Below are 8306 nucleotides of genomic sequence, written 5' to 3'. Positions count from 1 at the left end.
TCTTTGAGAGTGTGTGACACAGTCTCTCAGCATAGTCTGTGTGATATGTATCCTTGTAACAAAGCCCGATGCCAACTCTGTCCACATATCTATTCAAGTGACACCATCATAGGGCCTAATCACATCAGCCATACCATCAGGGGCTCGTTCACCTGCACATCTACCAATGTGATATATGCCATCATGTGCCAGCAATGCCCCTCTGCCATGTACATTGGCCAAACCGGACAGTCTCTACGCAAAAGAATTAATGGACACAAATCTGACATCAGGAATCATAATACTCAAAAACCAGTGGGAGAACACTTTAACCTGTCTGGCCATTCTATGACAGACCTGCGGGTGGCTATCTTAAAACAGAAAAACTTCAAAAACAGACTCCAACGAGAGACTGCTGAGCTGGAATTGATATGCAAACTAGACACAATCAACTCAGGGTTAAATAGGGATTGGGAATGGCTGAGCCATTACAAACATTGAATCTATCTCCCCTTGTAAGTACTCTCACACTTGCTTCTTATCAAACTGTCTGTACTTGGCTATCTTGATTATCACTTCAAAAGTTTTTTTTCTCTTACTTAATTGGCCTCTCAGAGTTGGTAAGACAACTCCCACCTGTTCATGCTCTCTGTATGTGTGTATATATATCTCCTCAATGTTTCACTCTATATGCATCCGAAGAAGTGGGTTGTAGCCCACGAAAGCTTATGCTCTAATAAATTTGTTAGTCTCTAAGGTGCCACAAGTACTCCTGTATTTTAAAGAATCCTTATTGCGGTTGCAGGAACAAACCATCCCGATGTGTAGAAAGAATAGTAAATATGGCAGGCGACCAGCTTGGCTAAACAGGGAAATCCTTGCTGGATCTTAAACAAAAAAAAAAGCTTACAAGAAGTGGAAGATGGGACAAATGACCAGGGAGGAGTATAAAAATATTGCTCAGGCATGCAGGAGTGAAATCAGGAAGGCCAAATCACACTTGGGGCTGGTCTACACCCAGCCGCTAGTTCGGCGTCTGGGGATCGAAGTTCCGGGTTCGACTTATCGCGTCTGGTCTGGACGCGATAAGTCGAACCAGGAAGTGCTCGCCGTCGACTGCGGTACTCCAGCTCAGTGAGAGGAGTACCGCGGAGTCGACGGGGAGCCTGCCTGCCGCGTGTGGACCGCGTCTGAACCGCGGTAAGTTTGAACTAAGGTATGTCGAATTCAGCTACGTTAATAACGTAGCTGAATTTGCGTACCTTAGTTCGAATTGGGGGGTTAGTGTGGACCAGGCCTTGGAGTTGCAGCTAGCAAGAGATGTTAAGAGTAACAAGGAGGGTTTCTTCAGGTATGTTAGCAACAAGAAGAAAGTCAAGGAAAGTGTGGGACCCTTACTGAGTGAGGGAGGCAACCTAGTGACTGAGGATGTGGAAAAAGCTAATGTACTCAATGATTTTTTTTGCCTCTGTCTTCACAAACAAAGTCAGCTCCCAGACTGCTGCACTGGGCAGCACAATATGGGGAGGAGGTGACCAGGCCTCTGTGGAGAAAGAAGTGGTTCGGGACTATTTAGAAAAACTGGACATGCACAAGTCCATGGGGCCGGATGCGCTGCATCTGAGGGTGCTAAAGGAGTTGGCGGATGAGATTGCAGAGCCATTAGCCATTATTTTTGAAAACTCATGGCGATCGGGGGAGGTCCCGGATGACTGGAAAAAGGCTAATGTAGTGCCCATCTTTAAAAAAGGGAAGAAGGAGGATCCGGGGAACTACAGGCCAGTCAGCCTCACCTCAGTCCCTGGAAAAATCATGGAGCAGGTCCTCAAGGAATCAATTATGAAACACTTAGAGGAGAGGAAAGTGATCAGGAACAGTCAGCATGGATTCACCAAGGGGAAGTCGTGCCTGACTAACCTAATTGCCTTCTATGATGAGATAACTGGCTCTGTGGATGAGGGGAAAGCAGTGGATGTGTTATTCCTTGACTTTAGCAAAGCTTTTGATACGATCTCCCACAGTATTCTTGCTGCCAAGTTAAAGAAGTATGGGCTGGATGAATGGACTGTAAGGTGGATAGAAAGCTGGCTAGATCGTCGGGCTCAACGGGTAGTGATCAACGGCTCCATGTCTAGTTGGCAACCGGTTTCAAGCGGAGTGCCCCAAGGGTCGGTCCTGGGGCCGGTTTTGTTTAATATTTTTATTAATGATCTGGAGGATGGAGTGGACTGCACTCTCAGCAAGTTTGCCGATGACACTAAACTAGGAGGCGTGGTAGATACATTAGAGGGTAGGGATTGGATACAGAGGGACCAAGACAAATTAGAGGATTGGGCCAAAAGAAACCTGATGAGGTTCAACAAGGACAAGTGCAGAGTCCTGCACTTAGGACGGAAGAATCCCATGCACAGCTACAGACTAGGGACCGAATGGCTAGGTAGCAGTTCTGCAGAAAAGGACCTAGGGGTCACAGTGGACGAGAAGCTGGATATGAGTCAACAGTGTGCTCTTGTTGCCAAGAAGGCTAACAGCATTTTGGGCTGTATAAGTAGGGGCATTGCCAGCAGATCGAGGGACGTGATCGTTCCCCTTTATTCGACATTGGTGAGGCCTCATCTGGAGTACTGTGTCCAGTTTTGGGCCCCACACTACAAGAAGGATGTGGAAAAATTGGAAAGAGTCCAGCGGAGGGCAACAAAAATGATTAGGGGGCTGGAGCACATGACTTATGAGGAGAGGCTGAGGGAACTGGGATTGTTTAGTCTCCAGAAGAGAAGAATGAGGGGGGATTTGATAGCAGCCTACAACTACCTGAAAGGGGGTTCCAAAGAGGATGGAACTCGGCTGTTCTCAATGGTGGCAGATGACAGAACAAGGAGCAATGGTCTCAAGTTGCAGTGGGGGAGGTCTAGGTTGGATATTAGGAAACACTATTTCACTAGGAGGGTGGTGAAGCACTGGAACGCGTTACCTAGGGAGGTGGTGGAGTCTCCTTCCTTGGAGGTTTTTAAGGCCCGGCTTGACAAAGCCCTGGCTGGGATGATTTAGTTGGGAATTGGTCCTGCTTTGAGCAGGGGGTTGGACTAGATGACCTCCTGAGGTCCCTTCCAACCCTGATATTCTATGATTCTATGATTTTCTCAGCAAAATAGACCCTTGGGTAGCGCCAAACCCTACTCCTTTTATTAATTCCATTGTTCGAGCATCGTGTCTGTATTGAACCCAGGCACTTCCTCACCTGGAATTTCTTTTAGTCCTCCCTGTAGCTCCTGCAGCAGGAAACTGCCATACCATGAACAGGTTGATACATTAGGATGGTTCATGATTTTTCCTGTTTCATTTATTGCTTTTTTCACTTCCTTAAACAGCTGTCCTGTTATCCTAGCATCCTGAACATCCTTTTAATCCTCCCCTTCATCCTCATTCTGTTGTTTATTTAACTTTATTAATAGGTTTTGTAAGTGAATTCTCGTTTTCTGATTTATCTCCCACAATACTGTGAAATCCATATGATTCCATGCTGATGCTCCAACCCCCCATCTTCTAGTACTGGTCCTGTGTCTCTTTTATCTCCCTTACCGTGACTCTTCCTCTTGGGCCACCAAATTTCCTCCAATTCCACCCCATCCATTGATTGTCTGAAATTTTGCACCATTTTTGCAATCATTTGCATATAGAAGCACACATATTTTGCATGCCAGAGCTGCTGTGGTAATGAAAAATTGATTAAATTCAATACGACGGGTATCATTTGGTACTGTATGTTATTATTCATAATCTGATGTTTATAATTTATCTTTAGTCCATTGTCAGGTCCTGCTTCTGTTTCTGGGCCTGGCTCATCATCTTGCTTCAAATCCAGAGTAGGAGGCATTGTTTCTCCTGTGTATTCAGGAGGGATAGTGCGCGGTGCTCTGCCCGTCCTTAATCACATTCAGAGAGAAGGTCAAGGTCTCAGGCACTTTCTTGGCATGGCGGGCTGGATCACGGGCAGCAATTCGATGATCTGCTAAAGTAACTGTAATATTTCCCGCGTGTGTTAACTGCGCATTATGCATGGTTAGGTTAGCCATTACCATCCCATTTAAACACAGCACCCCTTCTAGGTCCCCCAGACCAAGACTCTGCAGGTTCCTTATGCTGCAGGTTCCTCCACCTTGGCTGCAGTCCAGTCTGTACCAGAACACCATAGACTTTCCTGCATGAGTACCCGGAAACCATAAGGCCAGGGTGGCATTCTTCCCCCCGCGCACTGTCACCACCTCGTTTCTCTGCTGTGTCCCAAACTCCATGAATCCCATTTTATGCCTCTCGTGGTGATCAACACCTGAAAGAGAAAACAAATATTCTCGCTTCCCTATTTTTCCACCGATAGATTCACTTCTGTGCTTCCCTCTGTATGCTTTCAGCTGCATAGGGTGCAACCATTGATTCACCACCTCTTCTTCATGCTTTACCTGAATCAGATATACTGATGGACTAGCTTGTCCTTACATGGTAGGGAGCCTCCCAACTGGCTGTTGGAAAAGGGTTTTTATCTGAGGCCTGGTCTACACTAGCAAATTAGGTTGGTATAACTACATCGCTCGCAGGGGTGGAAAATAGAAAGTGGAAAGTGCTAGGTCCACAGAAGAAGTCTCCCAACCTAGCTACGGTTTTTCGGAGAAGTGGATTGCCTATGACAATGGGAGAACCCCTCCTGTTGGCGTACGTAGTATATTCGCTGAAGCACTACAGCGGTGCTGCTGCAGCATTTTACATGTAGACCAGCCTTGAGACATACTGCACAAGTACCTCGGCTATCAAAATATCCTTTTCATTTTTCGGTGGGTCTCCTCTAAATGAAGCAACTCACATTTCTAAACTGGCATTTCATTTTTGTATTTCAGCTTTGAATACATTTTTCACAGGTGAGAGAACCTTTTTTTTTTTTTGGCCAGGGCTCTGTGAACTGCTGTATTTTAGCAAAGTTCTGTTTTACAGCTGCTTTGATTTCTTTATTCTTTTCTGAATCTCAGCCAACTTAGATATCAATACTTCTGCTGCTCCCCTTAGACTGTTCTTCTGAAAGGCAGTGTTAGCTGCTGTGCTGCTCATTTTTTCTTATTGAACTTACTAGGGGTCTTTAAAAAAAAACCCAGCAGCATTCCCTTTAACACTTACCCTTCTAACTCTGGCACTACCCCAGACTGTCAAGTCCCTTCTGAGCTCTGTGGTGTTCTTAGAGTCTGTGCAAAACTCCTTTTAACTTCACATTCATTCAAAGACGATGGCGGCTGAAAGATTTCCCAGGAACCACATGCATGCAGAGCCAGGTGTGGAACAGACTGTGGCGGCTGGTTGTTCACAAGGGAGTGCATGTCTGTGGAGGAGCAGAGAAACTGCTGCCTGGCACAGTAGGGGTTAAAGAAAACCTGTGGGTTCAGCTAGCCTCCTCCCATTATACCTGCAGCCAATGCCAGGCCTGGAGGGGGGAGAAAAGAAGGGTGCCTGGCTCAGTTAGGGGCTGACTGGCGAAAAGGCAGGAGCTCTTGGTTTGCCTGCCTGAAGGCACGGACCAGACTGGCAACCTGCCAGCCAATGCAGCCACTGGAGGCAAGTAACCCTTCCCCTGCCAAGGAGAGCCTGCAGGTACGCCCCAACTGTGAGGTAATGGGACCAGCGAGGCCACACCCCAAACTAAAAGGACTTTCATAGGAAGCAGCCTGGGAAAACAGGTCCAGAACACACACTCTGGCCAGGAGAAAGATCCATCTCCGCTGTTTAGGGGGTTGAGCGACACAGGACTCCTAGGCCAGGACCTGGTGGAGAAGCAGGGTCAGGTCCCCCTCCAGCCCCCCGACCAATGATCCAGCCACTAGGCTGCCCAGCCACTGAAGGCCTTATCACAATGTCCTTGTGGGGAAGCGGCAGTGGCTGTGCAGGGATCTGGTGCAGATTGGCCCCAATGAGAGACACTAACTGAGCCTGTCTTGGAAATCCACAAGCTCCTATTTGCTTAAATAGAGACTGGACCCCAGGCACTAGAGCTGAAAAGCCCTGACCCTCAATAGGACTTCCCCAGGGACCCAAACAAGCAACGTTCTTGCTCCCTTTGAATTCTAACTGTAAGCCTCTGTACCTAGAGTATTTGCAACCTTTCCCTTTCCTGCGAGCCCTAGTAAAATGCCCTTTCCCTTAGCCATGTGTCTGAGTGGTAACTGGGACCCACCTGCAGTGCTTGCCGCTGAATTGTGGTGCATCTCTTCAATCTTACACTTATTCACCTGAGGCTGGGAAAAAGCAATTGACATTTGGAGGCATAAGGAGGCTGCAGGGCCATCATATGCCACCTGCTGATATGGACTTGGGAAGCAGCCCTTAAAACATTATAGCATTGGGAGACCCTGCTGAGCTTTGTGCTAGGGCCACAAGACCCAGCAATGGGACTATCTTCAGACAGTAAATGTGCTGGAGAAAGAACATTGTCAAAAATGTTCTATGCGTGAAAACAAGGATTTCTTGCTGTAGTGAGGTTGCAACCTTATTTACAGCATTTGGTGCTGCAAACATTACAAATGACATTAGAATTTATGGACAGATAACACAATAGGCAAGGCTTAAAACATACAAATTGCCTGCAAGGTACAGGATGTTCTATACCAGATCATTAACCATGTGATCTAAGCAAAAAATAGATCCGGGAATCTCACTGTTTTAAATCAGAGGGTATGTCTATACTACTCAATGGATCAGCAGGCAGCGATCGATCCAGCGGGGGTCAATTTATCACGTCTAATCTAGACACGATAAATCGACCCCCCCGAGTGCTTTCCCGTCGACTCCTGTACTCCACCAGCACAAGAGGCGCAGGCAGAGTCGATGGGGGAGCGGCAGCAGTCGACTCACCACAGGGAAGACACCGCGGTGAGTAGATCTAAGTACGTCAACTTCAGCTATGTTATTCACGTAGCTGAATTGCGTCACTTAGATCGATTCTCTTCCCCCCCTCCCCCAATGTAGACCAGGCCTGAGAGATAACAAAGAAAGAGAGGAATGTGATGCCAGACAGCTGGTAGCCCAAATCCCTCCTGCACCAAGTCCAAGTCGCTGGGCCTGGTGCCGGGGATTCCATGAGCGCTGGGGCTTGGGGTACCCCACGCTGCAATGCTATTGGTAATTATTTTCATTATTAAACAGTTTATAAGCCACCAATTTCAATCTAAGTTATACAAACACAGACCAGGAATAGAATATAAACCACTTAACATCTAAATTAGACACTTGTATGAAACGAACAGGAAATAAGCATGTCATGTCTCAAACCCTTGAAAGAAAACTGTTGGCAAATGTTGTTTCTTTAATGATTTACACTGCACTTGGCAATTCTGCTAACCAGGACCAACCCCCAAACCCACCTGCCACGCATCTGTAGATGTGCCCAAACACAACTTCCTAAATAATTTCCCCAGTGTCACCCTGTGACGAAGTGGGGGATTTTCATGCAGAGGGAGTGGGACTCAGTGTCCCTGGGTGTTACTGGTTTAACAAGGTGAGGGGAGAGGGGGTTTGTTGTTACAGAGGACCAGCGAGAGGACTTGGGACCCCAGCCGATGGCCTGGAGAATGGACACCCCAGCGACTGGTGACCTGACAACCCGGAGACGCAACTCAGGAGTCGCAGCCAGTTCTGGCCAGTGGGAGGACCATGGGCTGTAAAGAGATGACCCCAGTGACCTAACCAGCCAGTTCCAGCCAGAGGGGACCAGAGGACAGAACCAAGGAGAGGAGGCCCAGGCGACCCGGTTTACAACCCAATTTCCCTGGAGAGAAGACAATGGACAGAGGCGGGGCTTGGGGCCGGTGATATCAGATGCCCAGCTGGGAAGCAGGGGGGCTCTGGGCTGGAGAGGGAGAGCAGGCAAAGCCCACCTGGATGCAGGGGAGACTTGGATGTGCTGGGTTGAGGGAGGCCAGGCCTGAGGCCCTGAGAGTTTCCTGTGCTGTGTTCACCTCTCAATAAACCCTCCTGTTTTACGCTGGCTGAGAGTCACTCCGATCTAGAGAACAGGGTTGCATGAACCCCTTCGGGGGGTGGAGGCCCCGGGGGTCCAGAGCGAGTGGACTCCCTGAGGGGGCACACGGTGAGAGACAGACGTGCTAAAGCTCCGAGAGGTGCGGCTCCAGGAGGTGGGGGGGCCTAACCCCGAGAGAGAATGGACCCCCGAGAAGGGCTGTCTCACTGAAAGGGGCACCCCCCCACGGACCGCACGGGGCCAAGAGTGGGCACGATCTGTGAGTCCGTGACACACCCTTCTTTACAGACAGAGTGACAGAAACACATGCAAA

The sequence above is a fragment of the Terrapene carolina genome, unplaced genomic scaffold (assembly GCF_002925995.2).
Source record: "Terrapene carolina triunguis isolate 2854851 unplaced genomic scaffold, T_m_triunguis-2.0 Scaffold249, whole genome shotgun sequence".
NCBI classification, from domain to species: Eukaryota; Metazoa; Chordata; order Testudines; family Emydidae; genus Terrapene; species Terrapene triunguis.
The sequence above is the reverse complement of the archived record's forward strand: the minus strand, read 5'-3'. Positions refer to the sequence as shown.